The 17,363-nt window shown below is 35.0% G+C and overlaps 1 long non-coding RNA gene across 1 annotated transcript; it reads right to left on the bottom strand.

Annotated features, from left to right (window-relative positions):
• Window positions 1-984: 984 nt before the first annotated feature.
• Window positions 985-14,019, bottom strand: LOC105327840 (uncharacterized). Its single transcript, XR_010708558.1, has 6 exons — window positions 13,864-14,019; window positions 2,023-2,099; window positions 1,811-1,882; window positions 1,457-1,620; window positions 1,175-1,285; window positions 985-1,071 (listed from the first exon to the last, which is right to left on the bottom strand). It is a non-coding gene; the product is annotated as an uncharacterized lncRNA (long non-coding RNA).
• Window positions 14,020-17,363: the final 3,344 nt, after the last annotated feature.

Raw genomic sequence — 17,363 nt, forward strand, 5'->3', positions numbered from 1 at the left:
ACTATGTCACAAACAATTTCACATATCTTCTGGGAAATCTTGCGCCAGATGCCGAAGAAGAAAATGTTATATCAATGTCAATTAATCATAAATCAAAAGAAAACGTCAACGTTGTTTTAGTAAAACCCTAACAATTCTAGTGTTATTTACAGATATTAGAACAAATTTCACTACTTTAAAATACCTTGACACTAAAAAGTATAAATTTGAGAACTTTAACAGAAAATGGTAATTTTTTAGGTAATAAGCTGGTCAAGCATGTGGATTTTTTATGTCTTCTTCGACCTCTCTTTTTGAAAATCCTGAAACTTTTAACCATGTTTAATAGAAACCCCTGACAAAAACACATACCGCATTTGTTCTGTTTTTAATTACAATTATTCAGCCTTCCCACATCCGGCTTCAGTGCCTTCTTTGATATTGAGTAAATACTTTGTTTCACATAAAAGCGATATTCTTTCATTAAAAGCTGTACCCTTTTCTCTCCTCATACCCTATATCCATCTAATCTCTCTTCTTTCAACAAATTTGGTGCAAGATGTTGATGATAACGAAGATTTAAATTTAATTGTTCCCAATTATTAACACTATCTCATGATCATCAAAAATGCTAAACTGTGTGTGCGCGTGTGCGCGTGTGTGTGTGTGTGTGTGTGTGTGTGTGTGTGTGTGTGTGTGTGTGTGTGTGTGTGTGTAGATTTGTAGATGATTTGACAGAGCGTTGCTTTAATTCCAAACTATATTTTTAAATGTATTTAATATACTATTATCAATATTTATTATTTTGTTACGATTCCATGAAATATATTTTCTTGTTATGTTTATTTTATAATTCAGATTAAAAAAATATCACAGTATTATCTATTTTGATGGATAAATGCAATTTTCAATCTATGCGCTAAAAGTCACTCATCAGTCAAACTCTTATATAAGCATTTAAATATACTTTCAACTTAAAAAAAATTATCAAGTTATAAAACATCCATTTTTCTACACATCGTTTATTTCCCGTAATGTTTTAACCAAACAAGAATCCCCCGCCTTCGCGTCTTCGGATGTCCATTTCTACATCTTCTGACAAAACAAAATTCAAAAGTAAATTGATTTATATTGTTAATAAGTACATATCTCGATTTTTTGTCAATTGTAAGAATATAAGGATGATAGTTAATACCACAAACTCCACAAGTTCGAGGACATGCTTGTTTGAAACATGATAAGGAACACGCATTTGTCTTTGAATTCGTTATCAATTCACAGGAACTCTGGTCGATGTCATGACACACTACGATCAAAGAACACAATTCCAAAAAACTTAATTATTGTAAAAAGACGATCAAAATTGTTAAATTAAACACATAAAATAATAAGAATATAAGGTATAATTATGATGATGTATGTTTAGATTTGGTTCCCATTTATTCAGTAAAAACTCATAGTCCACAAATCTTAATACCTTTATTATTCCTATTTGCCGTCCTTTTCTGATCAATGTGCACTCCTCTACCTGTCCTTCGAGATGTCGCTACATTGTTACACAGATCACTTACAACAGAACCCTCTCTGGTCCCTACATTCCCCGGCTGAATTGCAGGCTGTTCCATACAAATGGCTGCATACCTAAGTCATTGTTTCAATTTAAAAATCTAAATCGTTTGAAATAACTTAAATAACATTAAATAAATAAGTTAAATAAAATAATATTCAGAATTCACAAATTAAATGTTGCATTTCAAATCTAAGCATTCATGGTGTTTGTAACAGTTTAAAGATAATAAAGAGGAATGTTTGCTTAATCTTTTATGTTTACCTGTTGATGGACACATCCACGTTTATGACCAACAGTAAAATTACTGGTGAGAAATCGTTCGTGTATGCATGCCTATTCATAAAAATTTATCCAGTATTATCTCTATGAATGTAATTCAAGATGTCCAGCAAAAGTTTAATGTAAACAATGTTCGTCGGACTGACTTGACCTCATTAGAATGTTCCAGTAAAGTTATCTCTGTTTGTACTTACATATTCCATGTTAGGACATTCTACTATCCCTGCACAATCTGCTTGATTTCCCGACACACACTGGTAACATTTCACGGCTATCAAAATATATTGCAGAAAAAATAAAAGCAATATAATTTTTTTTCCTGCATTAAACATGTCTATTCATATCTTTTTTTTAATATCAAGGAAATGATAAATGATATAACATGATTTTAAATAACCAGATAGCCGTATATATATGAAAAATATAATTTTATGATTGTATTCTGCTGTACGTTAATTAGTCATTAGCTTGTTGTGCGCTCGATACGAAATAAGGGTATAGTGAACAATGTTAAAGGTCATTGACCGACAGGGACAACTGCGTAGTTAGAACTCGTGGTGTTAGCGGAATGACCAGGAAGAATAAAATTCTCGATGATGATTGGACTTTGGAAAGCGGTCAACGGATGCAAGACTCTTAATTGTAATTAACCTTTAACAATGGACTTCGTTATAACTCACTTATGAACTGTAACCCGAAAGGATGTTCTAACAATTGATTATTTTATTTTACTGATTTTTATACTCATGATTTGATTAATAATTGGTAGATGGATTTTTGGATTGATAGCAGATTGATTTTATATTGCTTTTATAGCACTATACGATTACAGTGCTTAATAAATATCATAAAACTCCAACTGACTTATGATTTCAAAAGTCTAAAGAATAACAACAGAAGGATCACATAGACTTTTATAGTGCCAGTGACCAGGATAATTCGAAGTGCTAAGGAAAAACTGAACTGTTAAGGTAAGAACTTTTCCTCAATATCTCGGTTCACTATCTCAAAGTAAATAACTCTGATCAGCAACCTATATGTCAACTGGAAATGGTTATGAGAGAAAAGAATTTAAAAATCAAATGGAACAATTGGAAAAACAATTTGCGGGGTTGGGTCAAAGTGAAGAAAAGGAGGGGCATGAAACAGGTCAAAAAATCTCAGAAAAAGAACATATAAAACAAAACACTTTTTAAAAACAAACTGACACATATTATGCAAGGTTGTATGAAACTAATGTACATCGACACCGAGTCCCAAATCAGGATGATGATAAAGATTTTTTCATGGGTCAAGTTAAAGCCATAACAGTGCCCCTATCTTCTGTGATAACTCCTTTCGAAGAAGATGCTAGTAAATTCAAGCGGTGGATAAAGGAAATTGAAAAATATGGTTTATTGTCTGGGAAACAGGGTCGTGAAATCCCCATGCTCGCGTATTTTAAGAGTAAAGGTTCGGTAGGCGACTTTATCAAAAGATATTTGGACGAAACAGACGCGTCGGAGGAAATGCCGTCGTGGAACGATTTAAAAGAATCCTTTAAAAACCGATTCGCGGAGATCACCGACTCACAACACGCGTTAGCAGTAATGCGCAGGACGCGGCAAAATTCAAACGAAAGTGTACATTTATTCGCGGAACGGTTGTTGCAAATCGCGGAAGACGCGTATAGTAAAGATAAATTAAAAAATCCCTTAGTTCAACAACAACTTGTAGACATATTTTGTGACGGTCTGACCTTTGACTTTCTCAGGATGAAAATCCTTAGAGAAAACCCCAAAGACTTGGAGTCAGCAATTCAGGTAGCCATGCGCGAGCAAAATTTAAGACAAAGACTAGCTATAAGAGGGTCAAGTATAACAAGTACTATGCAGAATGAAGACAAAAGACAGACTGTTTCAAGGTTTGACAGTATCACGCCTTTATTAAATGGCTTTTCCCCGACAGACAATAGACAGGAAGAACCCATGGAGGTTGACCACACGAGGAACAAAGGGTGTTTTAAGTGTAAGGAAATGGGTCATAGGGCCAGATTCTGTCCATTAAATAAACTCCAGGTTAGACCCCGCCCTCAATTAAATAAACGACTTCAAAATACCCAGTCTGTACATTATGTAGAGCAAAACCCCCGCCCACCGATTGAGGGTTGGAATTGTGGTAGGTTAGGACATTTGCGTGCAGATTGCTGGAGCACACGCAGGTTTCCGAGGACGCAGCAAAGTAGAGGTAGGTCAGCTGATCGTCAAGATCGATCAGGTGATTTTAAAGACCAAATTGATAGGAGATCACCCAAAATCTGGACCCGTCGCGCCACTTTTGATAAACAAAATCAGGAAAACTAGGATGTTCTTCCTTCGTTGAAGCCCGAAGGAAGAACTTTCAAAAAGGACCCACATTTGAAATTAATTTTACTAACAACCCAGGTAGCTGTTTATTAAAAATTGGTAAAAATAAATTTAGAGCGTTCGTAGATACTGGCACGGCCGTATCTTTGATTAGTAAAAAAATGTTTGATAATTTGTTCCCCCGCCCCAAATTGTGTAAAAATGATATTCCTTGTCTTTAAGCTGCAAATGGTAATTCTTTAATCGTGTTAGGGTATGTAAATACTTCATTTAAGATTGCAGGGTTAACTTTAGATCATAAACTTTTTGTGACAAAGGGACTCAACCGAAACCTGATTCTCGGTCGTGATTGGCTCAAGAAAAACAATGTTCGTTTATACTCTGATCTTGGACTCATGCGCATTTGATGGCAGAGCTTATGCTGGATTAAAAGAGGATCTACACATTTCAACGATCGTAAGAACATCCAAGATACTTATGGTGAAACCAAATACTGTGACTGTATTTTATGGAAAAGTGAACAATAATTTTCCCCTTGAAGAAAAAGACCTAGTTGAAGTGAACAGTATAGACAATAATTGTATTATGGAAGACACAGGACTATATTTAAAAGACTCAGTTTGTCTTGTCCGAAGAGACAGAAAAATTCCCATGATCTTCGTTAATCAAACCAACAAAAGTTACAAAATCCCAAAAGGCTACATCGTAGGACGTGTCACGGCATTAAGACCAAAAGAAATCTCGGATATCCAAACCCAACAGGACAATGAAGAAAAGATTGATGTGCCTGAAAGATTCGAACACTCCATCCAAAGACTTGTGAGGAAAAACAATGACTTATTTGCTAAAAAGGACAGCGACCTTGGAGTGACCGACACCGTCAAAATAAAGATAGAAACTGGAGATCATCACTCAATAAAGAATAGACCATATCGAGTTTCCCTCAATAAAAGACAGATAATCGACAAGGCCATAACAGAGATGATGAGCGAAAGATCACAGTCACCTTGGTCATTTCCTTTGGTAGTAGTAAAGAAGAAGGACGGATCAGACCGGATGTGTGTAGACTTTCGAAGGTTAAACAAGATAGTAAGACCAGTATCATTCCCATTACCATTGATTGATGACATTCTTTGTTTGCTCGGTAAGGCCAGGTACTTCACTGCACTAGATTTAAAGAGTGGATATTGGCAGGTAAAATAAGAAGACTCAAGTAAAGAAAAAACAGCTTTTGCATGCCACAAGGGATTGTTTCAATTTAATAGGATGCCATTTGAATTAAGTGATGCCCCAGCAGTCTTCCAAGACCTGATGAACATTGTTCTACAAGGACAAGAGGAGTTTGCTATCGCATACCTGGACGACATACTCATATTTTCAGAAACACCGGAAGATCACCTCCATCATATCCAGGTAGTGTTTGATCGTCTAAGGACGCATGGACTTAAACTGAAGTTGAAGAAGTGTAGCTTCTTCAAAGAGCAGACTGAATATCTTGGGTTTAATATCAATGAACATGGCGTCAAATCGCATCTAAAGAAAGTGGAAGCCATTCGAAAATTACCAGCACCCACTACGGTTCGAGAAGTCCGTGGTCTTATAGGTATGTGCAGTTATTATAGAAGATTTATACCAAATTTCTCAAAGATTGCGAAACCATTGATTGACTTAACCAGGAAGTATGCCAGATTCAAGTGGACATCATGCTGTCAAGAGGCTTTTGACTTCCTAAAAGAGAGTTTAACTGTAGTGCCTTTGTTAGCTTATCCAGATACTAATAAGCCATACATCCTGTACACCGATGCCAGCGACAATTGTATAGGAGCTTGCCTCACCCAAAAGACTGACGAAGGAGAAGATAAGTCGATGTATTATCTATCCCACAAGCTGAGTAAAACCCAGGTGAAATGGTCAACCATAGAAAAGGAAGCATTTGCAATCCACTATGCCCTACAGACGCTGGACCATTACCTTCACAGTGCTGAATTTACAATACGGACAGACCACAAACCGATCAAATATATTTTAGAATCCCCTATGCAAAATAAGAAGATTCAATTATGGGCTTTGAGTATCGCTGGATATAACTGCAAGGTAGAGTACATAGAAGGAACGTTCAATTGCTGTGCGGATCTTTTATCCAGGTTACCATCCGCTATCTCTGATGATGAAGAGGAAGAAAAATCTTAGTGTGATGAACCGGATGTTAAAGACAATTTCTTTGAAGTGAATGTATTAAACTCAAATGCTTTCTCACCAAAAAGATTAGCCAGGTGCGAAGTTAAACAGCAGGACGAATTGCTCAAGCCTTTCATCGACTTACCGGAAGATGTAAACAAAAAGGAAAGCCAACAAAATGATGAGCAGATCAAAAAGCTGAGGAATAGGTTGAGTAAAGGAAAAGCAACGGCGACCGAAGAAAAGAAGTTTCTTGAAATAGATGGTTTAATGTACTATCTTTCAGATGGAGATTCTGAAGGTCCGAGACTGCGCCTGTATATACCACGTGAGTTAGAACTTCTGGTTGTACAACAATACCATGATGGGCTTGGACATATGGGAGTGGACAAAACGTATGATGTAATCAAAAAAAAATATTATATGCCAAACTTATACAAGAGGTTATACTCATATATAGAAGGATGCGTAATATGCCAAACGAGGAGCAATAAGAGAACTCAACCTCCACTTCAAGAGACAGACATACCACCTTTTCCAATGGCTAAGGTAGGACTAGATTTGTCAGGACTATATCCAACTTCACTGAAAGGAAACAAGTATATATTTCTATCATTGACATTTACTCTGGATGACCGGAAGCTTTCCCCGTCCCTGACAAGTCAGCTAACAATAACGTGCACCTTATATTGGAAGAAATATACCCTAGATATGGCTGTCCTCTTCAAATTCTCACAGACAATGGAACAGAGAATGTGAATCAAAAGGTACAAGAAACCTTGAGAAAACTAAACATTAACGACATCACAACATCTTACTACAGTCCTCAAGGCAACGGCAAAGTTGAGAGATTCCACTACACTCTTCATGACGTAATGGCTAAGAAGATAACAGACAACGCTCAAACATGGGATATTCATCTTAACCAGACTTTGGCAGCCATTCGATTTCATCCGAATGAATCCTCAAAGTTTTCCCCATACTATCTGATGTACAATAGAGACGTTGTATTACCTCTTGATACTTTACCGAAACCTCGTCGAAGATATGCAGGAGAAGATCAACATAAGATCATCCTTCAAGAACAGCACAAGGCATTTATGCTAGTACATCGTAATATGAAAGAAGCCAAGAAGAAACAGAAAGCCTAGGCTGATAAGAAGAGCAAAGATGAAGATTTCAAAGTAGGTGATCCCGTCTATCTCAAGAACAACAAGAGACAAAACAAACTAGATAAAACTTGGCTCCCTTATTTCCGAGTTATTGAACAGAAAGGACCAGTCAGTTTTGTGGTGAAGGATCAATTAACTGGATCTATCACCAAGTGCCATGCACGGCAATTGAGATTAGCAGATATTTCGCACTGGCCCCTCTCACAAGATATTGAAGAAGGTGGAAGAACTCTGAGAAAAACCAATTATGTGGTACCACCTGAGGAGGAATCATCTTCGGAAGATGATGGCGAGGTGCAGCCAGAGCCATTAGAAAGAGCTATACAGTTTAAACAACGAGAGAGAGAAAATTCTTCAGACGAAGAAGATATACCCTCAGCTGAACTTCAGAGACGCATAAGAGCTAAAGAGATCATGGATGGTCGACTGAGTAAGGGCGAGCATGAACAGACTGTTGAGTCGGAATCGGATGAGAACCCTGAGTCAGAACAAGGTGAATATCATGATCAAAATTATGAGATACCTTTAAATACCCCAGCTATACCCTTAGACGAGGATATAAAAAATTGGTGAAATAAATTCTAAAGTAGGTCTAGGCTTCACCCGTAAACCAATTCCAAAACCTCGTAAGAATATAGCTGTTAGTAAACAACAGCACGTAGAAAATTGTCTTGCCATTATGGCTGACGTGATTAAAGCATTTGTATAATGTGTTGTAAAAATAAATAAAAATGAGTAAGTTTGCTTTGTATACATTGCTCGTTTTTGAATAGGTTCGATAGTGTGACCCTTTGACATTTTGACTGATAATTAAATACCGCTGAACAGTAAACGCAGACGTAGCACATTGAATTTTGTAAAGGCGGAGTCGGGAAGATAACACGTTTGAAATATCGGAACCCGCAACATTTTAGAAATTGCGAGACTGAGTTATTGTGAGAGACATATAATTATTGGTAAAATGACAAAAAGTTAGGATAGATATCTTAAATTTGGGACATTGATGTTCTGGTTTTCATGGTTCATGTTCTCCCCTACTGCAATCGAGAAAGTAAATTTAATATGTCTGACTCCTTTCAAAATTTTATTCATGGCATAAACACATACACACTTTGGAATCCCCTTAACATCAAATTTCCGGGGATGGTACACATTAAGATTCCCGATAAATTAAAGGATATTAAGGTTTTCCCTATGGACACACTAATGTCAATGAACTACAACCTATGGAATCATTACCTTGGGTGGGAAGTCTTTGGTTTTATGTATTTTTGATTTTGGCAATGATAATTGTATTTGGAATTTGCATCATGAAACGTAAAACTATCAAAAAGTTAGGATATAAGTGCCGTGGTTGCTGGTCGGGTTGTCGAAAAAGGGGTGGTGACAGGGATGAGGAAAGTTCTGGCAGAAACGTTTTGTCTGGTGTTCATCCTGATCAACGAAATTCCCAAGAGACTATTGAAATGAACCCCATAGTAAAGGACACTACAACCCCAAAGAAACCTCGCCGTTATGGAAAACCACGACGATCAATTGCAGACGCTCACGCTATTGGACCAATCACTGAAGAATTAGCATACCAAGTTGACCGGAGAGAATAGGAACTCCGAATATCCGAGGCCTGAAAGCTATGGACCGGACCCGGACTTGGCACGCGAATACCTTGCAGAAAGGGCGTTGATGTCTAAGAAATAGAGGAACGCAGTCGATGTTCCGCGAGGAGCAAACTCGCTTTCCGCGCAGAAAGTGCCGTTGGTGTGCTTATAAAAATTGTGTATTCAATATGTTTCAATTTGTGAAAAATGTAAAATGTTTTTGAAATTATTATGAAATGTTATATTTGAAATCAAATGTGGTGAGCTGAGAACTGCGAATGGAATTCTTCGATCCGAATTACGCAACGTTTTCTTGATTATCGTTCCGATTATTCGAAATGGATGCAATTGTGAGAACCGATAACTTTAGTATAACTTTCATGTACGCTGGACTGTGTAACCTTTATATATGCTTATGTATTTTATTCTAATTCTAGTGGCGCTTATGCTTGAATTAACATTTAATAATGGACTTTATATGTCACGTGTGTGGAACTTTGGACATTGGACAATCGTGAACGCATTTAGTTGCGATTATATTTGACTTTAATTATTTTGTATTGATTACTATTGTTGTCAAAAGTATATATGATTATTACTGACTTTTGCATGAAATGATAAACAATTATATATTGTCATGAGTGACGTATACATGTTTGTTGACAGACTATGATTGTGTCTCAAGCCGGTATAGGAAATTGGTCACTTCATTCAGCCTCTCAACATAAATGTTCTGACCGGTGTGTCACCAGGAAGTTCATCTGACCTAGAGGAGTTTGAAGGATAATTTCTCACACCGGGCACCTGGCAAAAGAAATCTCCCTCGGGGATATTTCTTTTGTTAGGGGGACGTATGTAACCAGATAGCTGTATATACAGACCCTGAAACGTGCTATTACACCTCTAAAACGAACCGTACCGTTCCGTGCAAGATACGAACCGTACCGTTCACAAAACGAAACGTACCGTTCACAAAGCGAACCGTACCGTTCACAAAGCGAACCGTACCGTGCAAGATAATTTATGCAAGACCCGCCTCCAGACGTACAAAAAAAAGCGTACCGTACCGTGCAATAAGCGTGCAACTTCCATCTACGGCTTATTGGCCTAATGTCTTTCGATGAATACGGATGGAGATTATCGCTGACCAGATAAGTTCAATATTTTGCTAGATTTTTTATACGGGATTAGATAACATATACTAAAATTTAAAACTGTTATTCTTATTAAAACAGTCAAAAAAATATTTCCTTTCTTAGACCGTAATCATTTCTTTGTTTTTCGACAAAACTTGCATCGCTGATTTCTTAAACATTGTAAACTATTAACTTTAACACAATTCGCGGTTATACTATTTTGATTATTTTTATGAAATGTTTGAAACATTGGGTACATACTGGACTTTATATAGCTTTAAATGATTCTTAAGAGAGAGAGAGCGCGCAAGCGCGTGCGCGAGAGAGAGAGAGAGATCTCGTTACCCGAGACGTAAAAAAAGAAGCGTATGTTTAGAAATAAATACACTATGGCTAAACAAGGGTTGAAATATATATAATTTTATATCCTTTTTAAATTAAAAAAAAGAATGTCGACTTAAGTTACGCAGACACAAAATTCAACGTGAAGTTGTCATTTGTAATCGTAAATGGATACCTTTTAATTAATTTGTTCTTAGATAAATTCAAATTAATATACCAAATATATTTATTAGTCAATTGATATATTATCAAAATTCAAATCAATTTAAGTCATGCGCTTTTTTTTCTAAACAAATTAAATATATGTGCTTTAGTAAAAGACAATCACATATTACCGGTGACTCGATTTATGTACCAATAGAAAAAAATCACTCATATGATAAATTGTAAATAAATAATATACAAAATCTTAGTAAATTTAAAAACGGAAAAAGCACACACATTCCATAAAATAACTTTCAACTTTATTTCCCGCATGGTAATGGCGTCGTGATTTCACATGAACAAAATTCACTCGTGTGAAACACGTGTACAGAAGCTGATCTTTGGTTTTATACACAACAGGTGTTATTGTCTCTCTTTGTTTTTTAGCAGTTATTGTACTTTACAACTAACTCTGTATATTTGGACGCTTAAACAGGTGTACACGAGATGCCGGTATTCACACCTTTCCACGGACACCTGTTAGGTAACTCATCACAATCTGTCGTGTGTATAGTCTGAATATATCTTACTTCTACTTTGTTAGTTTAATGGCTTTTCTTTATCTCTAAAAAAAAAAGAACTGTCTGTAGAAATTGACACAAACAACTACACGTAAGACTGTCGGTGCGTGGATCCGTAGAACAATTCAGCGACTATATACATGCGGGATTTTCACATATTAACTTGCGATAAAAAATATCATTTACCGGGTCATTAATGTACCAAAAAAATGATCAATTACATCATAAATAGTTGAATAAGATAACAAGCACATGTAAGCTCAAACACAGCTCTTTTAAAATTTATTTTCAATCTAATATGTGTGATGTGAAATAGCGTCGAAATTTTAACCGTCGAGATCAATCTATATACATGTACATTGTCCACTGAACAAACTTTAAGTCATTGTGTTGAAATCGTTGTGAAAACCATGAGTCTAAAATAATGAATTCAATTCATACAAAGAAAAATCTAATAATTCCAAATGGTTTTCACACAATCACATACACCTTCAGATTGAGAGAGAGAGAGAAAGAGAGAGAGGGAGAGAGAGAGGGAGAGATTTGTGTTGATTATAATAATTAAATTAAAGTTTTATCACTGAGCTTTATTATTTCGCTTTAGGTTTCTATCGTTGGTCATTTGAGCGGGATTTTTTATCAGGACTCCACGTGCTTCGCCTTTCAATCAGTTTAAGTATAACAGTACAGATCACGCCATGCGCCGCGTGCTACTTGGCTTCTCCTATATGGCTAGAAGAAAATTATCGAATGAAACGTTTTTGTTTTATGTTTTCTTAAATCCCTATTGAAAAGAGTGTTCCCATTTTAGATTATTCAACAATAATTTCTTTCCGATTTCATGATTATAATTCATGTACTGGCGATCAGAGTCGTTTTCCCTCGCTGTCCTAATATTTTTTGTAACTAGATAAATTCTTATTTATTTATCACTTTTAACATTTATTTGTTGATTACCGGGTATTTTTTCGTGTCCTGTTTACAACAAGTATGTGTGTAAAAAGGTAAATAAAATAACAACAGGTTAGTCAGCATTTGTAACACATGCATACAGTGAATAGCGGACACTTGTTCAACAGAATGATAAATATCGTCATTATATATATAAAAGTTATTGACTTGTTGTGTATATCCAGTTGTGTACATATCGTAAGAAATATGTTACATGTACATGTATAGTTTAAAGGAAAAACAAAAACTAAAAGTCATATTTTGACTATACACGCGATCTTAGTTCAGATAAGAGAAGCGATGACGGGTTACATGTAGGTATGATCTGTATATACGAACAATTGCAGGAAATTCTAGAATCAATATTTAAATGAATAAAAATTCGTGTCAAAAAAACTATATAACAGTTGATTTCAAGATTTCTTACCTGAAATTCATTGTTTATCTTATCATTAATTTTACATCGTCTATTCACTAGGGCAATCGGCGATCGGCAATAGTACCACAGTAGTACGCAATAAAAAATGATCATACGAATTATGAATAATAACAACTAGCCGAGAATCAAGACAACGATAAAGAAAACTAAAGAAATATCGGAATAAAGTCGGGGCAATTTTTCATAGTAATTTTAAATGGATTGAGATATTTTATGACTTCAACTCAAGTACATGTATAGAAATAAAAACTTAAGATGCTTTGTAAAATTATCGACAGCTCGCTGAATTAACAAAAATATATCGGATTAAAGTCAAACAGTTCTTTTAATCTATCTTAATGATTACATTAATCTAAATTATATTCTTATAATAACAGACTGATCAAAATTAAAATTACCTCCGCTTCCAGGTTGTCACTGAGTACTCGTTTCACGCAACGTATCAAAAAGGGGGAACGGATGGAAGTTCTGATTTTAAATATATCGATTGAAATACTTTTGTAAATAAATCATATAAATAAAGTAAAATTCTTGTCATAATTACCACCTTCCTGATGTAGATCGGGCAAAAACCAAACAAAATTATATCGAGAAAAATCAAAGCGTTCAGGCCACGCCTACCTCATTAATAAAGCGCGCAAACCGTTCACAAAGCGTGCAGCTAATTTTAGCAAAGCGTACCGTGCAAGAAGCGAACCGTTCCGTTCACAAAGCGTACCGTACCGTTCACAAAGCGAACCGTACCGTTCACAAAACGAACCGTACCGTTCACAAAGCGTACCGTACCGTTCACAAAGCGAACCGTACCGTTCACAAAACGAACCGTACCGTTCACAAAGCGAACCGTACCGTTCAAAAAGCGTAACAAACCGAACCGTGCAACTGGTGTAGTAGCTTCGTTATAAGTCACTTATGAACTGTGACCCGAAAGGATGTTCTAACAATTGATTATTTTATTTTACTGATTTTTATACTCATGATTTGATTAATAATTGGTAGATGGATTTTTGGATTGATAGCAGATTGATTATATATTGCTTTTATAGCACTATACGATTACAGTGCTTAATAAATATCATAAAACCCCAACTGACTTATGATTTCAAAAGTCTAAAGAATAACAACAGAAGGATCTCATCTATTACTTACGACATTTGCCACAATACCGTGGACACAGGTTAGAGAAGCACGGATCAGTACAGGCGTTCATAACTCGGTCAAGCTGACCACAGGCCACGGTGTTGACGTCATCGCACGTACGGACAACGGACCAGACCGCCAACAACACAGACAACTTCGATAGCATGGTGCATGTACGTTTGATAAAACAGACACACGCAACACTATTTAAGTGCAACACTAGGTTTGATAAGAAAGAATTATCAGAATATCCTAAGCAAATTTTTTTTAAGACTACGATCATTCTAAATTCGTGATTAAGGTGGCTCTATACACCACTTTTTGATGACGCAGTACGCGAAAAAGTAAATCTGGAAGCATGCAATTCCGGTACTGGCTGATTTAAACTGAGGCGAATTCTATGGGAACCGCTCTTTTAAATAATTTGTTAAATGAATAGATTTAATTTGATAATTGGAAGATTCATTACTTACAAGTAATGTGGTATGTGACACCTTCACGTTGTGTGGTATTATTTATCGAAATAAACAATAAAATCAAGTATAATTTTTTAAATAGTTTCTTTACCATCATAGATATGTTACACAGTAGCGCAGTGGGTTAGTGGGTTCACTACAAACCAGTAGGTCATGAGTTCGATTACCGTTGAGAACAACAAATTTTTTAACTTTCTAAAACGCATTTTTTGGTTGAATACCGTGAAAGAAAATTCTAAACCGGTGAAAATATTTCTATTATAATATACTTTAATGGACTTTAATATCGACACCTAACGGCGATGAGAGGGTTGCTTTGAATTTCTCTCAGGTTAGGATACATAAACCATATAGCCTAGTCAATGTTCCCCTTTATTTATTTGACTTTGTTTTGCATTAAAGCGAATATATTCACTTACAGTCGGTTCAAGCATATTTTTTACAACATACACCATAGCATAGCATAGCGTTGAAATCTCATAGCATAGCATTGAAATCTCATAGCATAGAATTGGAATCTCATACCATAGCATACAGTCTCATAGAATCGCATTCGTCATATCATTCCATAGCATACCATAGCATAGCATACAACATTCTTTTAACTCTGTGTTAAATGTTTTTATTTGAAAAAAAAATGTTTACATAATAGATTTGTGGTAAACTTTGGCTTCTTATTATTTTACTTAAAATGTGTGAAACTCTTCTGTGTATGGAGGCGTTTTTGTTCAAATCTCATAGCATATCATATCATTAAGCCATTCATGTCAATTGTTTCATAGCATAGCATACAAATCTCATAGCATAGCATACAAATCTCATAGCATATCATTAAAATCGCATACCATAGCATAGCATAAATTTGTAAAAGATATGCATGAAATGACTGTATACACGGCGAAGTCTATAATGAAATATGTATGTATATATCATTGAACATTATATTTAGTAAATTTTCTTCAACTCAGAAATGAAAAGTCCCCAAGGTGTTTAGGTCTTGGGATTTAGGAACGATAACCCTTACCTGAGGAACTTTCATACCAAATAAAATTTAAAATATTTTTTGTGTTTATTTGCAATGGTTTTCATTCAATTTTTTATGTCACATTTATTAAAATACATTTTCTTATAACATCAAGTAACTTTCTCAGATGATTTGTCAACAGAGTAAGAAAATATAAAAAATTTTGTTTTGGGGAAATACTAAAAAAAATTGCAATAATAACATTTTTGAATGTTAAGAAGTATTATATATTTTTTTATGTGTCCGAAGGAAATATCCATCATATGACACACAAATTTCTCTCAATTTGTAAATAGCTGTCTTTTTAAAAAATATTTTACAAAATCACGAAAAAACATTAAAAAATTCTTTAAAAATACCTATAGTATCCCTGTCATCATTTTAATATTTGATCAGTATATCAGGTCTTCTATTGAAAATTAGAATAAACTGTGGGTGTATAGAGCCACCTTAAAATACACATGCATTTAGCTCTAAAACCATAGCTTTCTAACAATTGGGTAATAAACCATGCATGTATTGATCTAGAGCGAAAGTCATCCCTATACCGTTAATTTTTTCTTTTAATTTCATTCGATGAACACATAAAAATTGTTTAAAATATGCCTCGGACACAAATCTATCTTGGATCTCTTCAATCTTATTCTTATTCTGAATCTTATTCTGAATCCTGCCATGAATAAATATTTTTTAATGTAACATATTTTTTAATTCTAAGTTTAACTGTTGTTTTATAGCAATATGCTTTGTATTTTTTAGAATTTAATTTGCTGGAAAAAACTGTTAGTATGATATACTGCATGTAACTAAGACTTTAATGATAAATAAGATTTGACAAAAATCATTATTTTTTGTCAAAGGAAAGATCTCTTTTCCAGGTAATATATAGCAGAGCAATTTTTGTACGGGACGACAATAATTCAGTTTTACTCCAATTAAAGCTTCTTAACGGCTTTTCCTCAACAAAATTAACAAACAGAAATGTAAAAACCATGATTTTTTTTTTGTCATTTTAGAAGAAAATAACATTTCCTTTTTTTAAGAATTCAACATAGAAATTGCAGCTCATATTTCTAGCTTTTTAATTTCTTTAACACATTTTTCCCTGTTAATTATGTTGATTATTTACCTAATATTGGTGTGCAGGTGATTTGTAACGAACTATTAATCCGTGCAATTTATATTCATATGTTTTAAACGATTCCATGACTTTGCCCTACAGTTCTGTTTACCATCTATCAAAAGGGGTTTTTGTTTCAATATTAATGTTTTCTTACCACCACAAACTCATTTCATCCTTACACTCAGTCCATTAGACTGATTTCAAAGAAAACGGCGGTCAATGCCAATTGCAAGCTTTAGTCGGATGCGTCAACACAAAGATGGCGGCGTCCATGACACCGCGAAAGATATACAGCTCCACAAACATATGCAACCTGTGTGGCTTTTCTTTTACAGTAAAAGAGATTGACGAGAATAGTAAAGCAACTGTAAAGAAGTTATCTAAGTTAAAATTTCGTCTAAGCGAAGAGAAGCGTGCAGCAATCTGTCAAGTGACAACAATTCCGGACAATACAGACGGTGTCTGCACAAAATGTTTCTCAAAAGTTAAGAAAGTTATTAAGTACCGTAAGGAGATTACAGTTATAATATCCCAGATTGAAGATCATATGAAGCGGAATCTGTCCAAGACACCTGGGTCTAGGAAGAAAAGACTACTAATATCGCCGCAGGTTATAATCACTCGTTGAAAAAACTGTCATTCACGAAAACGCGATTGATCATACTCATGGTAAATTTCATATTTAGTTCTATTCAATATATCTTCATAAAATAAAAGTTTTGTTAAACATTAAATCTTCTCAGTTAAGGAAGTTGAAAACATTTTATTGTTTAATTAAACATGATAAATGTGTATTCACCAAATTAATACATCATTCATAGTACTTTGACAGGCAACTGTACCAGAGACCAAGTTGGTTCATTTTTGTGAAGGGATTGTACCGACC

The sequence above is a fragment of the Magallana gigas genome, chromosome 8, assembly GCF_963853765.1.
Source record: "Magallana gigas chromosome 8, xbMagGiga1.1, whole genome shotgun sequence".
Lineage (NCBI taxonomy): Eukaryota > Metazoa > Mollusca > Bivalvia > Ostreida > Ostreidae > Magallana > Magallana gigas.